The sequence below is a fragment of the Lepidochelys kempii genome, chromosome 6 (assembly GCF_965140285.1).
Source record: "Lepidochelys kempii isolate rLepKem1 chromosome 6, rLepKem1.hap1, whole genome shotgun sequence".
In the NCBI taxonomy this organism is placed as follows: domain Eukaryota; kingdom Metazoa; phylum Chordata; order Testudines; family Cheloniidae; genus Lepidochelys; species Lepidochelys kempii.
Genome location: NC_136385.1, coordinates 132,202,748 through 132,223,436, shown reverse-complemented (window position 1 = coordinate 132,223,436; position 20,689 = coordinate 132,202,748).

Here is a 20,689-nt window from a genome sequence, read left to right as displayed (position 1 = left end):
TCCAGCAACCCAAAAGTCACGCAAAGTCCCAAAAGTCCAACACCCCAAAAGTCTCTGCCCCGGTCAGGGCAGCCCCAGAGTTCAAAAATTTATCTGCAGAGTTTTACCTCCCAACCTGGGTGGAGGTGGGAGGGTTAAGGGGCACCTTACGTGGTCCAAAACCGATTGCCCCCCTCTCCACAAATCGCTCTGCTCTGCCAGCCCCCCCATGAGCTGCTCCAGCCGTCCCGCAAACTGCTCCACAATCTCTCTTCAGGCTCCCCCTGTACTTAACACAACACTCAGCGATTTCAGCTCTTAGTAATTTTAGCTCTTCTGCAATTTCGGCTTGTAGTAGGGGAGCCTCAGTGTGGATGCACCATCAGCCCAAAGTGAATTCAGCTCAGCAGCCTGTAACTAAACTCCTAATGGAATCAACATTAGCTCTGACATTCCACAGTAGATAGAAAAAAAAGTACAACTGGCATATAGGGCACTGACCAGGGGGCCCATACCACCAGGTACTAATACCTGTCCCCTGAATAGATGTGTGGACACAGTTGGCAACGGGCTTTGTTGCAAGGATAGGTTCCTGGGTTAGTGGTTCTGTTGTGTGGTGTGTGGTTGCTGGTGAGTATTTGCTTCAGGTTGGGGGGCTGTCTGTAGGCAAGGACTGGCCCGTCTCCCAAGATCTGTGAGAGTGATGGGTCGTCCTTCAGGATAGGTTGTAGATCCTTGATGATGCGCTGGAGAGGTTTCAGGGGACACCATCACAGGGCCTAATCACATCAGCCACACTATCACAGGCTTGTTCACCTGCTCATCCACCAATGTGATCTATGCCATCATGTGCCAGCAATGCCCCTCTGCCATGTACATTGGCCAAACTGGACAGTCTCTACGTAAAAGAATAAATGGACACAGATCAGATGTCAAGAATTATAACATTCAAAAACCAGTCAGAGAACACTTCAATCTCTCTGGTCACTCAATTACAGACCTAAAAGTCGCAATTCTTCAACAACAAAAACTTCAGAAACAGATTCCAACGAGAGACTGCTGAATTGGAATTAATTTGCAAACTGGACACCATTAAATTAGGCTTGAATAAAGACTGGGAGTGGATGTGTCATTACACAAAGTACAACTATTTCCCTATGTTTATTCCCCCCCCCCCCCGTACAGTTCCTCACACCTTCTTGTCAACTGCTGGAAATGGCCCATCTTGATTATCCCTACAAAAGGTTGGGTTTTTTTCTCCTGCGGGTAATAAATAGCTCACGTTACCTGATCACTCTCGTATGGTAACACCCATTGTTTCATGTTCTCTGTGTATATAAATCTCCCTACTGTATTTTCCACGGTATGCATCCGATGAAGCGAGCTGTAGCTCACGAAAGCTTATGCTCTAATAAATTGGTTCGTCTCTAAGGTGCCACAAGTCCTCCTTTTCTTTTTGTGGATACAGACTAACCCGGCTGCTACTCTGACACCTGTGATTATCTTCAGTGCATTGTACTGGTAAATCAGCAACAAATCATGCCCTGGATTACCAATAATACAATGCAGGATCTGTTTCTGTGCAGTCTGCAGAGGCCCTGCACCTTGACCAGTACATGTGCCCTATGTAACACTGGGAAATTGTGACCAGACATGGAAGTCCAGTGAAAGTTACTGATCCCTTTTATCTGGGGCTCAGTCCTGCAAGATGCTGAGCTCACCAGCTCCAATCAAGGAAAGCACAAAGCAAGGGCTTCGCTTTGACATCAGTGGAACGACGCAGGTGCATTCAGTTGAACACGTGCTTAAACCCTCCAAGTACAAAGGGAGCAGGGAGTTCAGGCTCTGGTGTTGCCAGACCTCGTGGGTTGGGCTCTGGGTTTGCAAAGCCAGACTTAGAGCTGATTTGTGTCATGGGACAGTAGTAAAGAAACACAGAAAGAGCCACTTGCTTCTACCAGTAAACAAGGAACCTTAGGCATCAACTTATTTTCCTTATTTCATATAACTATTCTCTTTACTTCATTGGAAAGCTTTAGCCTATAACTAGGGCTTTTGTTTCTGTATGTTTATTTCACGTTTCAGGGGTTATTTTTAGAAATTTGCGTTTTATGGATGTAAGCAGGGTCAGGATGAGCTCTACCCTGACATCATGGTGGGTTGTGGAAAAGAACTTCAGGGGCTGATCTCATTTGCATAGGCACACCCACCCCGCCTAGATGGTCACTTTGGCTGCTGTAGGAGCCCCAGTTTCTCTGTTATAGGGGCAGGAATAAACTGTTATTATCCTGATTATGTGAATCAAGGACAGTGGAACTGTACTTGGCCTTTTGTTATGATGGAGGGACTCACCATCACCTAAGCAGCACTCACTGGGCAAGGGTCATGGGTTCCAAAACCCAGTGAATAGAGAGAGGTTGGGGATGAGTATTAATGCCTGGTGGTATAGGCCCCATGCTGAGGGCTTTAGATGTTAATTGCATCTTCCTCCTCTCTCCACTGTGGAATATCAGAGCTAATTTTGATTCCATTAGGGATCTAATTACAGGTTGCTAAGCTGAATTCACTTTGGGCCAATGGTATGCCAGCATGGAGGCTCCTCTACTATAAGCTGAAATCACAAAACAGCTAAACTTACTAAGAGCTGAAATCACTGAGTGTTGTGTTAAGTAGTGGGGGAGCCTGAAGATACAGTGCGGAGCAGTTTGCGGAGTGGCTGGAGCGACTCATGGAATGGCTGGCAGAGCAGTTGGTGGAGTGGAGCAGTTTGTGTGATGCCTGGAGCAGCTCGTGGGGGCAGCTGGCAGAACGGAGCAATTTGTGGGACGGCTGGTCGAGCAGAGCCCCATGGAGAGGGGGGCAATCGGCTTTGGACCATGTAAGGTGTCCCTTAACTCCCCCCACCCATCTCCACCCAGGTTGGGAGGTAAAACTCTGCAGATAAATTTTTGAACTCTGGGGCTGCACTGACCAGGGACAGAGACTTTTGGGGTGTTGAACTTTTGGGATTTTAGGTTGCTGGACTCAAGAACCAAAGGGAAAGGACACGCCCCAATTTGCTTGGGGTGGGTTTTTTGCTCATGGGTTCTGTTAGGAATCCTGTTGGTGGTGTTCCCACAACATAATGCCACATTGTTACTCTCTGTTATTAAAAGGCTTTGCTACACTCAGACTCTGTACTTACAAGAGGGGAAGTATTGCCTCTTAGAGGCGCCCAGCGGGGGTGGTATATATTTGTCCCAGGTCACTGGGTGAGGGCTCGAGCCGGTTTTGCATTGTGTTATTGGAATGGATCCCCTAGATACTGAACCCAGCCCTTGTTGCTGCCAACTCTGACGGGCAGAAGGGTTACACGTAGATGTCATATACAGGGGGCTTTCCCTCTGTATATGTTAAAATGAGGAATGTATATTGTATCGTACTATACATTGTAATGAGTAAGCTTTCTGTAATGTTCCCTGGTGCACTTTTTCAAACAGCACTACATTAAGGCACACTGAAGAATATTAGTACACACCAGCAGGGCCTACACAGGCCAATTAATGTGCAACATATTAGTGTGCTTTAGAAATCACGTCCCACCCCCTCTCCCGCCACATTACTGTTCCATGTAGACAAGACCTTAGATACAAGTAACAATTTCTAGCATTTATCCACTGAAACCAAAAGTCAGAAGACTTACCTCGATCCTTCCCCATGCACTCTTCCTGCTACAGATTTAAAAGACAGCACATATGTTCTGAGTTTGAATCCAAGTTCTGCTTTATCCAAACCATCGAAGTTTGGCCAGCGTATGTGCTCATATCAAAGGTATGGGGCCCGACTAAAGTAGTTTGGGGCTGGTTTATCTCCATGAAGCTCCATGAAGATTCATGGTGTCAGTGACATAACTGAGAGGAGCATTTTGCCCCAAGCCCTTCCAAGTGATCTGGAAAGTGTGTGTGTTTGGAGACAAGGAGGAGGTTCTCCCTCTCTCAGAAAAGATAGTGGGACTCAAAAGTACTCCCTTGAAAGAGTGGTTGGTTGGTGCTGCCACAGGAACCCATTTGCTGTTCACAACAAGAAGTTTTATTGGTCCCAGACAGCCCAGAAACTATGCTATGTATTCTTGAGCACCATCTCCAGGCTCCTCAGCTGCTAACAACTATGTACATATGTACAGACATAGCACGCACTAGTAACACTCCGTTTGGGCCACATTTGGCTCCCAAGAGAACAGGAGCAGGTTCGTGTAGAGGCTTGTTCACCAGCATTCGGATTCCAAGCACACGCCATGCGACCGCTCTGAACTCGACAGCATGGAGAAGAGCTGCTGAAGCTGAACACACCCTGACACCGGCTCCACATCTCACAAATTACCCACATGTCCCAGCTCACGTTCCAATTTCTGGGGGGAGCATTAAAATGATTATTCCATTTTCTCACTCCATTTCTCCTTTGCCTCCTGGAAATAGAGGGTGACAGAATGTGACATGGTCTGTCACTTCAACTTAGGCCAGAGAGACTTTTTTATCCCGCAATAATCTGAATGCAGATCAGATGTGATATCCCAAGGCAGAAAGAAACAATATGGGACTGGGGCAATGGGGGGGGGGGGAAATGTCTGAAGAATCATCTCTCATGTTTCACAAGCTTTATTATTTATTTTTTAACTCTGTAATGTCTGCAGGTCTTTTCATTGCCAGAACAGAGAGCTGGCATTGCTGCCTTCAACCATTTATAGACTTCTCAGTGTGACCACAAACCAATAGCCCTGTACCTGGACTTCCTGGGATAATGGCACAAATGAATATATGTGCTTGTGATGGGGTGTACCCGCCCCACACTGATACAGCAGGGTTTAACCGAGGAGGCCACAGCCACCCGGCTCTGCTGGGCATGCTCCAGCTGGAGGCAGGATATAAAAGCCAGCAGAGCAGCTCAGTCTGGGCTGACCACCGGCAGGGAAGGAGGTGTGTCACCAGCTCCTGGGAGAGGACTGCCTGCACTCCAAGGCAGAGGCCAGCCAGTCGGAGATGGACCCTGCCATACCGGCAGGGGATGCCGCGGCGAGGGGAGAGACCAGAGAATCATAGAATCATAGAATATCAGGGTTGGAAGGGACCCCAGAAGGTCATCTAGTCCAACCCCCTGCTCAAAGCAGGACCAATTCCCAGTTAAATCATCCCAGCCAGGGCTTTGTCAAGCCTGACCTTAAAAACCTCTAAGGAAGGAGATTCTACCACCTCCCTAGGTAACGCATTCCAGTGTTTCACCACCCTCTTAGTGAAAAAGTTTTTCCTAATATCCAATCTAAACCTCCCCCACTGCAACTTGAGACCATTACTCCTCGTTCTGTCATCTGCTACCATTGAGAACAGTCTAGAGCCATCCTCTTTGGAACCCCCTTTCAGGGAGTTGAAAGCAGCTATCAAATCCCCCCCTCATTCTTCTCTTCTGCAGGCTGAACAATCCCAGCTCCCTCAGCCTCTCCTCATAACTCATGTGTTCCAGTCCCCTAATCATTTTTGTTGCCCTTCGCTGGACTCTCTCCAATTTATCCACATCCTTCTTGAAGTGTGAGGCCCAAAACTGGACACAGTACTCCAGATGAGGCCTCACCAATGTCGAATAGAGGGGAACGATCACGTCCCTCGATCTGCTCGCTATGCCCCTACTTATACATCCCAAAACGCCATTGGCCTTCTTGGCAACAAGGGCACACTGCTGACTCATATCCAGCTTCTCGTCCACTGTCACCCCTAGGTCCTTTTCCGCAGAACTGCTGCCTAGCCATTCGGTCCCTAGTCTGTAGCTGTGCATTGGGTTCTTCCGTCCTAAGTGCAGGACCCTGCACTTATCCTTATTGAACCTCATCAGATTCCTTTTGGCCCAATCTTCCAATTGGTCTAGGTCCTTCTGTATCCTATCCCTCCCCTCCAGCGTATCTACCACTCCTCCCAGTTTAGTATCATCCGCAAATTTGCTGAGAGTGCAATCCACACCATCCTCCAGATCATTTATGAAGATATTGAATAAAACCGGCCCCAGGACCAACCCTTGGGGCACTCCACTTGATACCGGCTGCCAACTAGACATGGAGCCATTGATCACTACCCGTTGAGCCCGACAATCTAGCCAGCTTTCTACCCACCTTATAGTGCATTCCCAGAGAATCCCAGAGATGGAGGACTCCAGAGACTCAGGTAGGAAGTGACCCAGGGAGGTTTTGCAGGGAAACGGTGACAGAACCAGACCAAGGCTCAGTGTGTTTCAGTTGGACCCACGCTGAGTTGGTGGTGAGCAAACCCACCAGCAACAGGGCCCTGGGTCAGGACCCAGTGGAGAGGGTGGGCCTGGTTCCCCCTATCCTGGCCACTACCCACCATGGGGTGGTGGCCCCGCTCCCCAATAATATTGACTCCAGCCATTGGGCCACACTGCCATGACAGCAGGGGCTAAATCATTGACTCTGGCCACTGGGCTGCACTGCCCTGACAGCAGGGGCTTTATTATTGATTTTGGCCGATAGGCCGCACCGCCCTGCTATCAAGAGCCACGTTAAGGACTGAGGCCCCTCAGCCATGCAGCCCTGAGACCCGGGGCTCCCGTCAAACTCGATCGCGGGGCTGTGACACACCTCTCCTCCGCCCCCACGAGGTGCATCAGCCCCACGACAGTGCTCCAACGACTCAGCTCTGTAAGAAAATAGCTGTTCCAGAGTAAGGTCACCAAACTCTCCTTTGTCACGATGTCAAGTTGTTGTGGTTTGTACGCCACGTTTAGGCTGTTAATGTGCAGACACCACCGCCTCCCATGCTGAGCAATACCGTCTACTTGGATTCCCGTGTCTGTTTGTAGACATCCGCTGTCTCTTGTTTTACACTTAAATTGTAAGTTCCTTGGAGCAGTGACCAGACTTTTGTTCCATGTTTGGGTCCATGACCAGGGATCCGAGCCGCCATGAGAATATAAAGAAAGGACGCCACCCCCTGGGAGCAGCTTGGTGAATACCCCAGGTATACAAGACTCAGACAAAAAGCCTGATCCTCAGCTAGAGTAAAGGGGTGTAGCTCTGCTGAAGTCAAGATAGGAGGAAGCCACTTTTCCTGAAAAGCTGGTGCTAGCTGTGGCCCATGCTCCTTACAACAGGTCTCCAGCCCCGGGTCCAGTTCTCAGAGCTGCAGTACTGCCCCCCCAAACCACCAGGAGGTGGACCCCACAAATCATGAGATTTTAAAAATAATAAATGTGGGGTTCTTTTTATTTGCCTTCTGGGGTCATGTTGTCAATCATTCCTCTACAACCAGCAGGGCTAGGCATGTCCTTGATTTAATGAAAGTTGAGCCTCTCATATTCACATGCATCCATGACCTGGGGCTTTATGAAAAACACCAACTATGCAGAGACTTCTGATCAAAAACACACACAAGTTGGCAACACTGGGGCAGTAGCATCAAGCTTTCCAGCATCCCCGCAGCGCTGTGCCAATTCCCACCGGCTGAGGGCCTGACCCGCAGCTCAGCAGTTCCTGTGCAGCACTCCAGAGCTGAGCGGTGGAGACTGGCCCCATGCTCTGCCTGACCTTCATGCCTGGCTGCTCCCTTCGCCTCCCTCTCTCCCTTGAGCTCCATTGCACCCGCTCACTGTGCCTGGAAACCTCCCCCAATTCTCACGGATACAGGAGGCCTCCTCACTCCAGGGCTCCCCAGAGTCACCAGGTTCCCTGCCCCTCCCCTTCTGAAGCAGCTTTTCCTAACAGGCTCCTGGTGCAGAACGGGCGCAGCCCATCCCTTCCTCGGGCTGCATGCCTGGGACCCCCCCTTCCCATTTCTGCCAGAAGCCTGGCGCCTCCCTCCGGAGCGTGACTCTCTGAAGGGTCCGCCCTGGAAGCATTCTGTGTAGCTGTTGGCTGGGCTGGGCACAGAGGAAGCTCAGCGAGTCGCCAACTCTCTCGCAGGCAGTCCTGGAGCTGCCAGAGCTGGCGGAATGGAAACAAACAAAGGCCTGTGGCAACAGAGGTTCCACTTGTGTATCTAGGCACGCAGAAAACCTCCTGCCCCTGCTTTTGCTGCCTCCCAACCCCGCCTCAACCCCATTCCCCCGGGTACCATTAATATTGGTTACCCTGCAAAGCCTGAGTGCGACTGTGCTGAGTTCTCACGATTTTAGTGGGAGGTTTTAATGCTTTCCTAATATTCCCCCTCAGTAACCAGCTGACAATGCACCCTAGCAGGCATGTGCATTGTGTAAACACCCCACTGGACACTGGTGGGGGGGGGCAAGCACCTGGGCAGGTACCCTGGCCATGCTGGCATTAGAGCAACTGTGTTTCCATCCCTTTCCTGAAGGAAGGTCCTGCCACCAGCAGGTGATATCACTTTGGTGATATTGTGAGGAGAAATACATTCAACAGCATGAGGTGCTCAGAAGGGCGACAAAGCCACAGAAGGACCCTAGAGAAATGTAATGGTCCCAACGAGACATGCAGTTTTTAGCATGTTTACGGGCAAGTCCTGCTGTGCCATGTTAACATAAAGCCAGTTATAATCCATGAGAGAACCTGGCTTTTGATGTGCTTTGGTTCCATGAATCTGCACCCAAGGGCTGCGACGCCCCACTCATAAAGCGACGTTAATTGTGATTTTGCAAAGAACCACTCATCACTGGTGCCAGTGGCATGTGACGTGATGGAGCTACCCGGCCCAATGAGCCACCTCCTGGCATGTTGACTCCTTTTACCCCCAGCCACCACTGGCAATGGACAGCTCCAAACAAAAGAATAATAAACCAGCAAAGGAATAGATGAAACTACCAAACCCTTCTGCAGCTTGAAAAGTTCTCTTCCAATTCCTACGGAGCCTTGGAGGATGGTATCTGTGGCCAGCTCAGCGTGTTAGTGCTGGGGGGTTCCAGAGAACTCTTTATCCTGCTGGGATTTTTTTTATTAGTATTATTACCTCTTTGAGGAGGCCTTTTTATTTTTAGCATTGCCTTGATTAAATTCACTTTGATGTATATTTCAAGCTTCCCTCCTGATCACTTCACTGTTACAGGGGTAACTGAATTCCTGTTCGAGTGGGAAAGCACAACCCTTCCCCATTCTAATCACTGCAAAGACATAATACAGTTATCGGGCAACTTCTCATGTTTCAGAGCTACACAGGGGCTGGACCTAGGAATACTGGGGGTGCTGCCACACCCCCTGGCTTGAAGAGGTTTCCATCATATCCAGGGTTTACAGTTTGGGTCAATGGCTCTCAGTACCCCCACTATAAACATTGTTCCAGCACCCCTGCACAGCTATGTAGAATCGGTATTTCTGGTTTATGTAAAACTACACCCCAGGAAGAGGTTCTCCTCAAATCATCTTGACTAGTCGTTAGACAAAAGTCTGTATCTACACAATATACTAGTAACTAACTAGCTAATATGAAATAAGATGCCTTGTAGTCCTATAGCAAGAGGTTATAGTCTGAGACACACTCTAGACACGGTTCAAACAAAAGATGTTTCTCAGACAGCAAAAACTACAAAAAAAATCAAAATAACCAGATCTAATAAATAAAGCATCAGGCTTCTTGTGTTCAGCTTAACAAGAGTCACTGACCTTGGGCAAGTCACTTTGCTTCTGTGCCTCAGTTTCCCAATTCCCCATCCTTTGTCTGTCTGGTCTATTCCAGCTGTCAGCACTTGGACCTGCCCCTCCCAAGACGGTCTCTCCCAATGTTTCTGTACAGCACGCGGCACCAGGCGGTCCCCAGGCAGGGGGTCATTCAAATCTGTGCCCCTGGAAACAGCTGGGGCCTTGCACAGCAGTGGAGATAGATTCAGGCGGCACGTGCATTAAGAATCAGGTCCCGCAAAGCGGAGAGTCTCGTACCCAACAAACCAGCTACTAACAACTTCAACAGTGAGAATAAAGTAGCACTCCGTGAAAGTGTGACAAACTGCATGGAATTAGAACACAAAAGAAGGCTGTGTACCCCGCCTCACACACCACCCCCCCATTCACAAACCCCACACATCCACCTCGCAAGCTCCACACCCCTACCTTGCACGCTACACCCATTTCACATATCACCCGCCCCCCATGCGCTCATCTTGCCCTGTTCACACCCCTGCTTGGCACACCATCCCCTGCTCCGCCCACCTCACACTCCATCCCCTACATTACACACGCCTCCTCCCACCTCGTAAGCCCATGCCCCTAGTCCACACGCCACCCCTTGCCCTGCCCACACCCCCCCTCACACACACACACCACCCCAGCTTTGACTGCCTCATGCCCTCCCCCTGCTCCTCCCCCATCATCCTCACTTCACCTTGCCCCCAACTCACCTCCCCGTTCACACCCCTACTCTCCCACTTTCTATGCCACTCACCACAAAGCGAATGGCAGCTTCTCCTGTGCAGCCAGACTGTTTTCACTCAGCGTGTTCCCAGTTCCAAGACAACCCCCCCCCCCCGTGTGTCGCTCCTCACGGTACAGGCAGCCAGCCCCGGCACCAGGGGAAGTCAGGGCCGCAAGGAGACCTGCCTGGTCCTATCTGCTGCACCAAGTGAGGCCCGTATCCTGCTCTGCCAGGCAACCAGCGCGGCTCCAGCTGGTACAGGGTGAGGAGCAGGGGCGGTGCGCCTGATCCCTTTGTCAACGAGTCAGACCCCGGCTATACCCATCGCTGCCCGTGGGGCTGGCTGGGCACCTGCTTGGACAGGAGCAGGCTGCCCCCTGCCAGGGGTTATAGGACGTTACCAAGCTCAGGCAGGGAGCCGGGAGGGACGGGGACACCCTGAGGAAGCGAGCCAGCCCACAGCTGCCGGGAGCGCCGCTGTAAAGTGCCCCATGCCCACAGCAGAGCCAGACGGCTCAGTCGCTGAACGCTCCGCATTTCTTGGAGATACTGGGCCCAAACGCCCCCTAACTGCACGGCAGCTGATGAGGGCACCGTGGGGCAGGGTTCAGAATGGACGCAGGATCTGGCCCACGACGGCCCCGTCAGGTAAATGAGCACCTGGCAAGCAGGGCAGCCGGGGCATGGAAAGGGCAAGGTCAGCGTGTGCCAGGCCCCAGCAATGGGCCCACAGAGCCGACTCCTTCCCTTGCGCAGCTGGGGAGAGCGCCTTCACCAACAGCACGGCCTGCACTCGTGGGGCTGCTCAGTCCCAGCACCCCGGAGGGCCCAGCTCGTCCCTGCAGCCCACGCGCCCCACGGGCCTGCCTGCCCTTTCCACAGGGCTGCAGAGCATGCCCACAGCCCTGGGCACCGCGAAGCTCGGGGAGGGCTTGTGCCAAGCTGGGGCACTTTGGTTCTGCACTGCCCCAGCTCAGGCTGGGGCCTTCACAGCACAATCCCACCAAGGCTCACAGAATATGCCACAGAGCCTGGGCGCGAGCCCCAGTGCCCCCGACTCCCTGTGCACACCCCCCACTCTCCAGTATCTCTACCATTCACTACAAATGGCTCCAGCTCCTCCGGAGCCTTCCCACCTTGCCGGAGCTGTCTGCTTGGACTTCGCCCCAAGGCCCAGGCAGAAAGGCGCACTCAGCCCGACTTTCCCCAAGCTTGGAGTGCATCTACCCAGGAAAGAATTTTCTGTAGTATCTGGCTGATGAATCTTGCCCATATGCTCAGGGTTCAGCTGATTGCCATATTTGGGGTCAGGAAGGAATTTTCCTCCAGGGCAGATTGGAAGAGGCCCTGGAGGTTTTTTGCCTTCCTCTGTAGCATGGGGCATGGGTCACTTGCTGGAGGATTCTCTGCTCCTTGAAGTCTTTAAACTACGATTTGGGGACTTCAATAGCACAGATATAGGTGTGAGGTTTTTTGCAGGAGTGGTGGGTGAGATTCTGTGGCCTGCATTGTGCAGGAGGTCAGACTAGATGATCATAACGGTCCCTTCTGACCTAAATATCTATGAATCTAGGAGGAAGGTTGTTTCATTCTGCATTAAATGAAGAAGTATTCTTGTCAGCAAGTTAATGAAGTATGGGCTGGATGAATGCACTACAAGGTGGGTAGAAAGCTGGCTAGATTGTCGGGCTCAACGGGTAGTGATCAATGGCTCCATATCTAGTTGGCAGCCGGTATCAAGTGGAGTACCCCAAGGGTCGGTCCTGGGGCCGGTTTTGTTCAATATCTTCATAAATGATCTGGAGGATGGTGTGGATTGCACTCTCAGCAAATTTGCAGATGATACTAAACTGGGAGGAGTGGTAGATACGCTGGAGGGGAGGGATAGGATACAGAGGAACCTAGACAAATTGGAGGATTGGGCCAAAAGAAATCTGATGAGGTTCAATAAGGATAAGTGCAGGGTCCTGCACTTAGGACAGAAGAACCCAATGCACAGCTACAGACTAGGGACCGAATGGCTAGGCAGCAGTTCTGCGGAAAAGGACCTAGGGGTGACAGTGGACGAGAAGCTGGAAATGAGTCAGCAGTGTGCCCTTGTTGCCAAGAAGGCCAATGGCATTTTGGGATGTATAAGTAGGGGCATAGCGAGCAGATCGAGGGACGTGATCATTCCCCTCTATTCGACATTGGTGAGGCCTCATCTGGAGTACTGTGTCCAGTTTTGGGCCCCACGCTTCAAGAAGGATGTGGATAAATTGGAGAGAGTCCAGCGAAGGGCAACAAAAATGATTAGGGGACTGGAACACATGAGTTTGAGGACAGGCTGAGGGAGCTGGGATTGTTTAGCCTGCAGAAGAGAAGAATGAGGGGGGATTTGATAGCTGCTTTCAACTACCTGAAAGGGGGTTCCAAAGAGGATGGCTCTAGACTGTTCTCAATGGTAGCAGATGACAGAACGAGGAGTAATGGTCTCAAGTTGCAGTGGGGGAGGTTTAGATTGGATATTAGGAAAAACTTTTTCACTAGGAGGGTGGTGAAACACTGGAATGCGTTACCTAGGGAGGTGGTAGAATCTCCTTCCTTAGAGGTTTTTAAGGTCAGGCTTGACAAAGCCCTGGCTGGGATGATTTAACTGGGAATTGGTCCTGCTTTGAGCAGGGGGTTGGACTAGATGACCTTCTGGGGTCCCTTCCAACCCTGATATTCTATGATTCTAAGAGATTCTGTTCAGCGCTATCACCGCAGGAGAAGGAACAGAGCTGACAGGAGCCCTGCTACCAGGACACCAATTTAGCAATGTGGGAAGAACATGGGTGCCTGAGCAGTGCTCCAGTGCCCCGGGAGAGCCGCTGGCTCTGGCCTGGCAGTAACATAGGACGTGTCTGCACTGCAATGAAACAGCTGCAGCTGGCCCATGCCCGCTGACCTGGGCTCGTGGGGCTCGGGCCAAGGGGCAGTTTAATTGCAGTGCAGACGTTCGAGCTGGGACGGGAGGCTGGTGCATTTATGAACAATAGTAAACCAGGGCTTCCGAACATCTGTGAGAAGCCGTTCCCTGTACCAGGGAAGCAGGCAGCAAATCTACAGGCTGGATGGGGGAGACAGCTTTGCATCTCTCCCGTGGGAGCTGTGCATTCAGACTACACGCCCGCAGGGATCTGTTCCCTGTTGTGTGATGGCAGAGCCAGCTAGCAGGGCTTCAACACACAGCTCCACAGAGCGGCAGTTTTGGCTAGGGTCTTGCCCAAGCCTCTGCATTCCACCCTTATCACAGGGGTGTTCGTACGAAATCCCTCCTCGCACAGCCGGCACCCTGAGCCACAGCAGCCCCCCCGGCTGGGATGGAGAGGGAGTGCGGGCACTGAACCCCCAGGGGTGTCTCTTTGCTCAGTACCACTAAGAATCAGGCCCTATGCAACCACTGAGAGGCAAGAATTTAGCTGCAAATCTAGCCCTAAGTGCTCCCGTGCTGAGAGAGGAAACCCAGCAGAGTCTCTTGGAGAATAGAGGTGGGTAAATGTAGCACTTGGAGGAATAATACTGCAATCCCGGCTGGAGCCAGGTGTGCTGAGGACAGGGACTGCCCAGGGTTTCCTATGCAGCTCTGCCAGCAAGCCTGGTGTTATTTGGATCTCATCAGCTATCATAAGATAAGCTGGGCTGGGCCGCGCCGCCTAGGGCTAAAGGCAGCCCAGCTGGTATACTGGTGGGTCAGCATTTGACACATCTCCCTCTGAGGCATTACTACATCAATACTGCAGTGCAGAACAGTGCTGGAAGTGCCATTTCAGCAGAGGTGTAACGCCAAGACCCCAGGCACTTGCCACAAAAAGGGTAGGGTGGGGCCTGGAGGGTTAGCCCCAGAGCCCTGGGGACATTCCACTTATAGGCCAGATTGTGACTGACCCCTTGCACGGGTGCACAAGGAGCGAAAGAGGGTGCAAAGATCCTTGCCCATTCTGCCTTGTGCCTCTTGCACAGGCACGAGGCACAGCTGTATGCCCTGGACAGCAGAAAGACTGCTCTCCGGGCCTCATTTGCATAGTGATCACATATGCAAATCAGGCTGTTGCACACCCGAATAGCCAGTTACACAACTAAAGCTTTAATCCAAATGGATGAAAACTCATCTAAGCACATATGCCTAGACCAGGAAAACATGACTCTTTCAGGTTCTCACACATGTCACCACTGCATTTTCCAGAACATCAAGTTAAACAGGGATCTGTTCCCCGTTGTTCGAGGACAGACCCAGCTAGCAGGGGGTGCAACACTCTGCTCCACAGCATGGTAGTTTTGGCTAGGGTGGTTTTTTAAACTGAGAAATGCAAATGAAACAGAACTTTGCCCTATCAGAAAAAGACTTATTTAGAAAAAAATATAATGAAGTCTTAACACCCACACTGCCACAAAGAAGGGGGGTGCTGGTCAGCCAACATCCAGAATAAGCCACTAGACCAGTTAAAAGGCAGTTTGCCACGAATGTCCATCAGCAGCTGGCAGAGGACTACATCACTGTCCATCAAAGAGATAGACAGCACCTACTGTGCATCACTTATCTCTAGGAGCGACGGAGCTAAGGTCACAGGATGCTGTCAGACAGCAAGTGCCTCTCTTTCAACATATACCGCTTGCCAGTTTCTCGGTGTTTATTGATGACAAAATACGCTGGATTTGCCTCCGCACTTTTCCAGCACAAAAATTTGGCCACCTGGTAACAATCTTTCCTTCACTTAAAAGGGCACTTACTGATTGTGGAAGACCATGTTATTCCTAACACACCCACACCATTGCTATAAAGCAGGAGTTCTCAAATTGTGGGTCGGGACTCCAAAGTGGGTCATGACCCCATTGTAATGGGATCACCAAGGCTGGTGTTGGCCCTGGGCCCAAGCAAGTCTGAAGCCCAAGCCCCATAGCCCAGGGCTAAAGTTACATGCCCCCCATCCAGGGCAGAAGCCTCAGGGCTTCAGCGTTGGCCTCCACCCAGGGCAACGGGGCTCGGTCAGGCTTGGCCTTTGGTCCCCCCTCCTGGGGGCATGTAGTAATTTGTTTTCAGAAGGAAGGTTGAGAACTGCTGCCCTGAAGGATGGCCATGGCACAACCTCCATTTCAACTTTTGCATCGAGAGACCCACCCTCTTGTGCAGCTCCAGGCTTTCTTTGGGATCTGTACGTGGTGGGTGCTTGGATTTGTACCACTGGGCTGCCTCTGTCTCTCCATACTGTGATCAGACGCAATGCACTGAAGTACACAAGAGACTGCAGGACAGGGTCATGCACTGAGGCACAATCTCCTGGGGTTCCCCCTGGAGCCTTGCTCCCCAGTGCACAGCTCCAGCTTAGTGCTTCCTGCCACACAGCCACCCTCCACTGCAGTGTAGCCCAGGAAGCGAAGGAGAACTCTCCTCTCATGCCCCGGTGATGGTGCAATCCACACAGAAAAATGATCCATTTCTCATTTGGTTATTTTTAAGGCCGTTTTCAAGCTATCTAAGGGGTTGGGATAGCAACAGGGCATCCAAATCCTTCGCCTCCCCCACACACCCCGATTTAATTAACTGGGTGTCTCATCATCTTAGACAGCTTTGGAAACCTCAGCCTTATGGTTCAGTGAAAACCAAAAAACCCCACAATATGCCAGTTGTATATTCACACTTCAGAAAGCTATACCTTGCTACCGTGATCTCCTTCAGTGCAGGACTCAGACTAAAGTGGATTTAAAGGAATTTGACTCAAAAAAGGCATAATGAACCATCAATGAAGATAAACACATCTTGGGAAGCCTGGGCACTAGAAATCTTGTTATACAGATTGATAAATCCTCCATCTATCAACTTTGGAAATCACATCATCATTGGAGCTGAGAATCTTCCAGTGCAGAAAGCCACACTAAGTAGATGTAATCTTCTGGAAATGCTCTCACATACATGACAGCAAAAAGAAAGAGGATGAAATGCCATACACCACTTTAAATCGGTTCATGGGAATATTTTCCACCGGTCCTGATTTGTTTCTTCAGCCTTGCCACCTTTCTAACAAGAAGCAGCGTTATTGCTGTGTGTCGGCTCTAACTTGTTTAGCTGCAGTCAGCTGTCCTCTCTCATAACGCCTGATTGTTGTTCCACTGTAATATGAGATACTGGACGGTCTTTGTGATTGGGCAGTAGCCATTTCTAATGCAGTATAAGCAGGCACGAGTCTCAACTGATTTCAACAAACACTGAAATGTGCTGGAAGCCGTAACCTCCGGAGACGTGCATTTCTAAGCTGGTGTCTGATGGCTGTCACACATACCACACTTCTCTCTCCTTTGGCGAATTTCCCATTCAAACCATTCAGATTTCACAACCCACACAGAGTGGTTGTCATATGTCCCACTTTAAGTTAGATGCCCTTCTGTATTTGACCCATCCTTCAGTTACCAGAGTACGCACTGCTGTCCCAGTACACTGGCACCTGATGGAGAATTATATATTAATATGGGAAAGCATCTTCTGACCGAATATTACTTATGCTATACTTTGCATCACACACACTTTTTGGGGTTCACATAAAACACCCCAAAACATCCAGACATTGAGATAACCAGACGGAATCCAGACCAGGGCAATAGGAAGAATAAAAGGAAGAGAGGTTAGGACTTGCATGAGTCCATCAGGCCTGATTTTCAGCTCCCTTGTTCAGATAGACAGCTAAATGTGTGTAAGGAGGAGGCTGGTCCAGCAGTTTGGGTGCTAGGCTGCCTTTTCGGAGACCTGAGTTCCTGCTCTGCCACAAACTTCTTGCGTGACCTTGCTCAAGTCCTTTAGTCTCTGCGTGTCCAAGGTACTCATCTTGAAAGGGGACAATAGCACTGCCTAATGTCACGGGGAGAGGATAAATGCATTTAAGATTATAAGGTGCACAGATATCTAGTAGATGGTTGGGTAGTTGGGTGTTTCGTCCCAAGCAAATGCAACTGGGAACTCATGTACATGCAAAGTAGATGCACGCTGAGCATGTTGCGACAAATGCATGCCTGTCTGGAGCCACAAAAACCAGGCCTGGAAGTCCACAAATAAAGCATTCTCTTCCCCACTGCATTTGCCTTTTGTACACACAGTCCCCACAGTTGCTCTAAGCCTGGTGACAAGACAGGAGATCGTTGAGGCAACAGCCCAGACAACGTGTTCAAAAGTAGGTCTGTTAAAAACACTGACCAGATTAGTGTAAAGGACACACTCCTGAACCGGGGCAGGGCTGGTGATTTGCTGACTCGGTGTCCTAGACATCTAGGGGTGGGGGCAATTGTTTGTCTGTCTGCCTTTACAGTACAATAGACAAACTCCTATTGACATAAGGAGCTCTGGCAACAGAAGGGTGGCAGGATATTTACCCAGGATTCTGTGAAACAAGGTGCAAGAGAAACACAAGGAAGGCAGTGGCACAAGGGTGACACGATCTTGTGCAAGAGCCTGAATCTGAAACACTCAACCAGGGAAAGAATAAAAGGTGGCAGCGAAGAAAACCCACAGCAAGGCTGAGCCAAAACCACAGGGAGAGTTTAGTTGAGTGACCAGAGGTTCCATACAACACACACCTTAAAAACGAAGCCAGAGCTCACCTACTAAGAAAAGGACAAAATACTTAACCTAGTGAGCTACAGATGTGCATTGCCAAGTGATGAGAGAGAGAGAAATAGCTCCTGCGGGCTTCTCCTTTGAACACCTTCTTGTTTTGGGGCCAGATAGTTGCACTGAACCACTGGCCCAAGTGGAGGACCATTATTGTCATGAGATGCCTCTGCCACCCCACTATCCCGTTTGAACCATGGGAAATTCAAAGTCCTCTTCCCCCTTCCCTCTAAACTGCTTCTGATTGCCCTGCTGTGCGGGCTCCTCACTCTGGGCGTTAGCAGCAGCAGAGCATCAGTACAACCGAGGAACATCCTGATCCCTAAAGTGCTCTGCACCAGTGCCTCGGAGAGCAGGTCAGTCTGTTTCACCGACACCCTGCGGCTGTCTAGAGAGCGGCACAGAGCGTCAGGGAAACAGGGACGAGAACAGACAATTCCGGACAGGGAGCTCACCTGGCGAGAACATACGTGTTCCACGTATGTGTGGGCTGTCATAGAAAGGAGGGGAGACTTTCGGACTAGTGCAGAGGTGATCTCCCGGAAGTCCGTTACTGCATATAAAACGGGCTCTTTTCAGACAGCAGTTGCGTATGGGTTGTGCGCCTCATGGGGAGATTCCGGCTCAGGCCGGAGCGGCAAAGAGTCCGATGGCACCTTATAGACTAACAGACGTACTGGAACATAAGCTTTCATGGGTGAATACCCACTTTGTCGGATGCTCAGACCAGTTTCCAGCTTCATCCTCATGATGGCTCTGGGAGCAGAGCAATAATGAACAAAACTGTTGGCTGTGGCTCTCAAAGACATACCCCGGCCAGAAGGCTGGATTTAGAGACCTTCACAGTGTTATACCCAGGAATAAAGACCAATGATGCTAAGGGCTTCAGGTCCTACAGAGCAATATATTGGAACCACACCCACATAGTCCCCAGGCTGGCAGGCACAGAGGTACATGCAAGAGAAAGAAAAACAGCAGGTCACAATTTGCCTTTATCTATTCAGCCACAAATTCAGAATAACTGTGTGTGTTTCAGTGGAGTTATTCTGAGTTTACACCAATATAACTTAAGGCAAAATTTTACCCGATCGGTCTGGACAAATCTTTTCAGCCACCTTTCATAGAGACACTGGGAACAGAACACAGTCTGGTTCGGCCAGTGGTGCATGCACGGCGGCATGGCACGCCATACCAGTGAGCTATTTATAGCTGGTATGCCGTACCGGAAAGACGCAGGAGGAGCAGGATGTAGGGCTGCTGGGCGACCCCACGCCAGCAGTTCCTCCAGTGCAGCTGTATCGCCCCCAGCCCCACCCCCTGCTCTTCCATGCAGCTGCGTCTAGCGTCTCCAGTCTGGGGTCGGTAGGCAGCCCCCCCGCCGGAGGACAGGGCTGGGGGCAGTACAGCTGCACCGGAGGAGCTGCCAGGCTGGGGCCGCCCGACGTTCTGCTCCTTTCACTGCGGCGGTTCCCAGGAGAGCCCCGCGGTTCAGAAGTCTCCAGCGCAGCAGGAGGAGAACAGAGCCCCCCACCCAGGTAACATGGGATGGACTGCGGGGAGGGGAGGGGGAGAGCGTGGGGCCCTGGGCTGGGGGCAGGATGGGGTCACGTGAGGAGTCATGTGGGGAGGTCACGTGCCCCCCACCTTTAGCTGGTGCAGCGCACCGGTAAGAAATGAATTCTACTTGCCCCACTGGGTACAGCACAGCAGAATGGCCTCTAGCATCAATCTAGACCTGGGCTGAGCGCTGTGCTTCACAGCTGAGCAGCGTTGCTGCCTCTCACCCCTTGCTTGCCCACACAAAAGGCAGGTCAGGACTGCCTGGCTCCCTTGTGGCCTAGGGGCCATTATAATCATCTCATCTGTCTGCCTATAGAGCACAGGCCAGAGAATTTCTCCTGGTGAGTGATTCTCCCATCAAACTTATAACTTCTGTGTCAGCTAATCCATCTCTTTTTAAAAAGACATGTGACTTGATATAAATACTCCAGCTGTTGGAGAATCCACCCCACCTAGGTCAGATAGTCCAGTGATTAACCCCCCTCACTGGGAAAAAGTTGTGCTTCATTTCTGGTCTGAAAATATCCAGCTCCAGCTTCTAGCCACACCGATCTTGTTATGCCATTGTCTTCTAGATTATGGAGGGAATATCTTGTACTGGACCAACTTCTGTCGGTGACAGATACAAGCTTCCGAGCCACACAGAGTTAGTCTTCAGATTAAAGAGCCATCTGCTGCCAGAAATCTTCTTCCCATGTAGGTGCTTGTAGACCATGTTCAAATCACCCCTCAACGTTCTCTTTGTTAAACTAAATATCTAGAGAGTTTCTCAAATCTCTCACTAGAACGCAGGTTTTCCAGAGTTCAGATCATTCTTGTAGCTCTTTCCAGAACCCTTTCCAGTTTGTCACCATCCCTTTTAAACTGTGGACTCCAGAACTGAACACAGTCTCCCGTAATGGTCTCACTAATGCTGACTACAGAAGTAACCCCGCCTCCCTTCTTCTACTCCATATTCCTCCTCCAGTAAACCCAGTGCTCACATTTGCTCTTTTAGCCACCACATCACATTGGGAGATTGTGTTCAGCTGGGTTCCACCATGACACTTAAGTCCTTTTCTGTGTCACTTCTTACCAGAATACAGTTGCACACTGTAAAGGAGAGACCTACATTCTTTGCTTGTATAACCTTGCATTTTAGCTGGCTTAACATACCTTGTTCAAGGGAGTCCAGTTTACCACGGTATCCAGGCTGCTC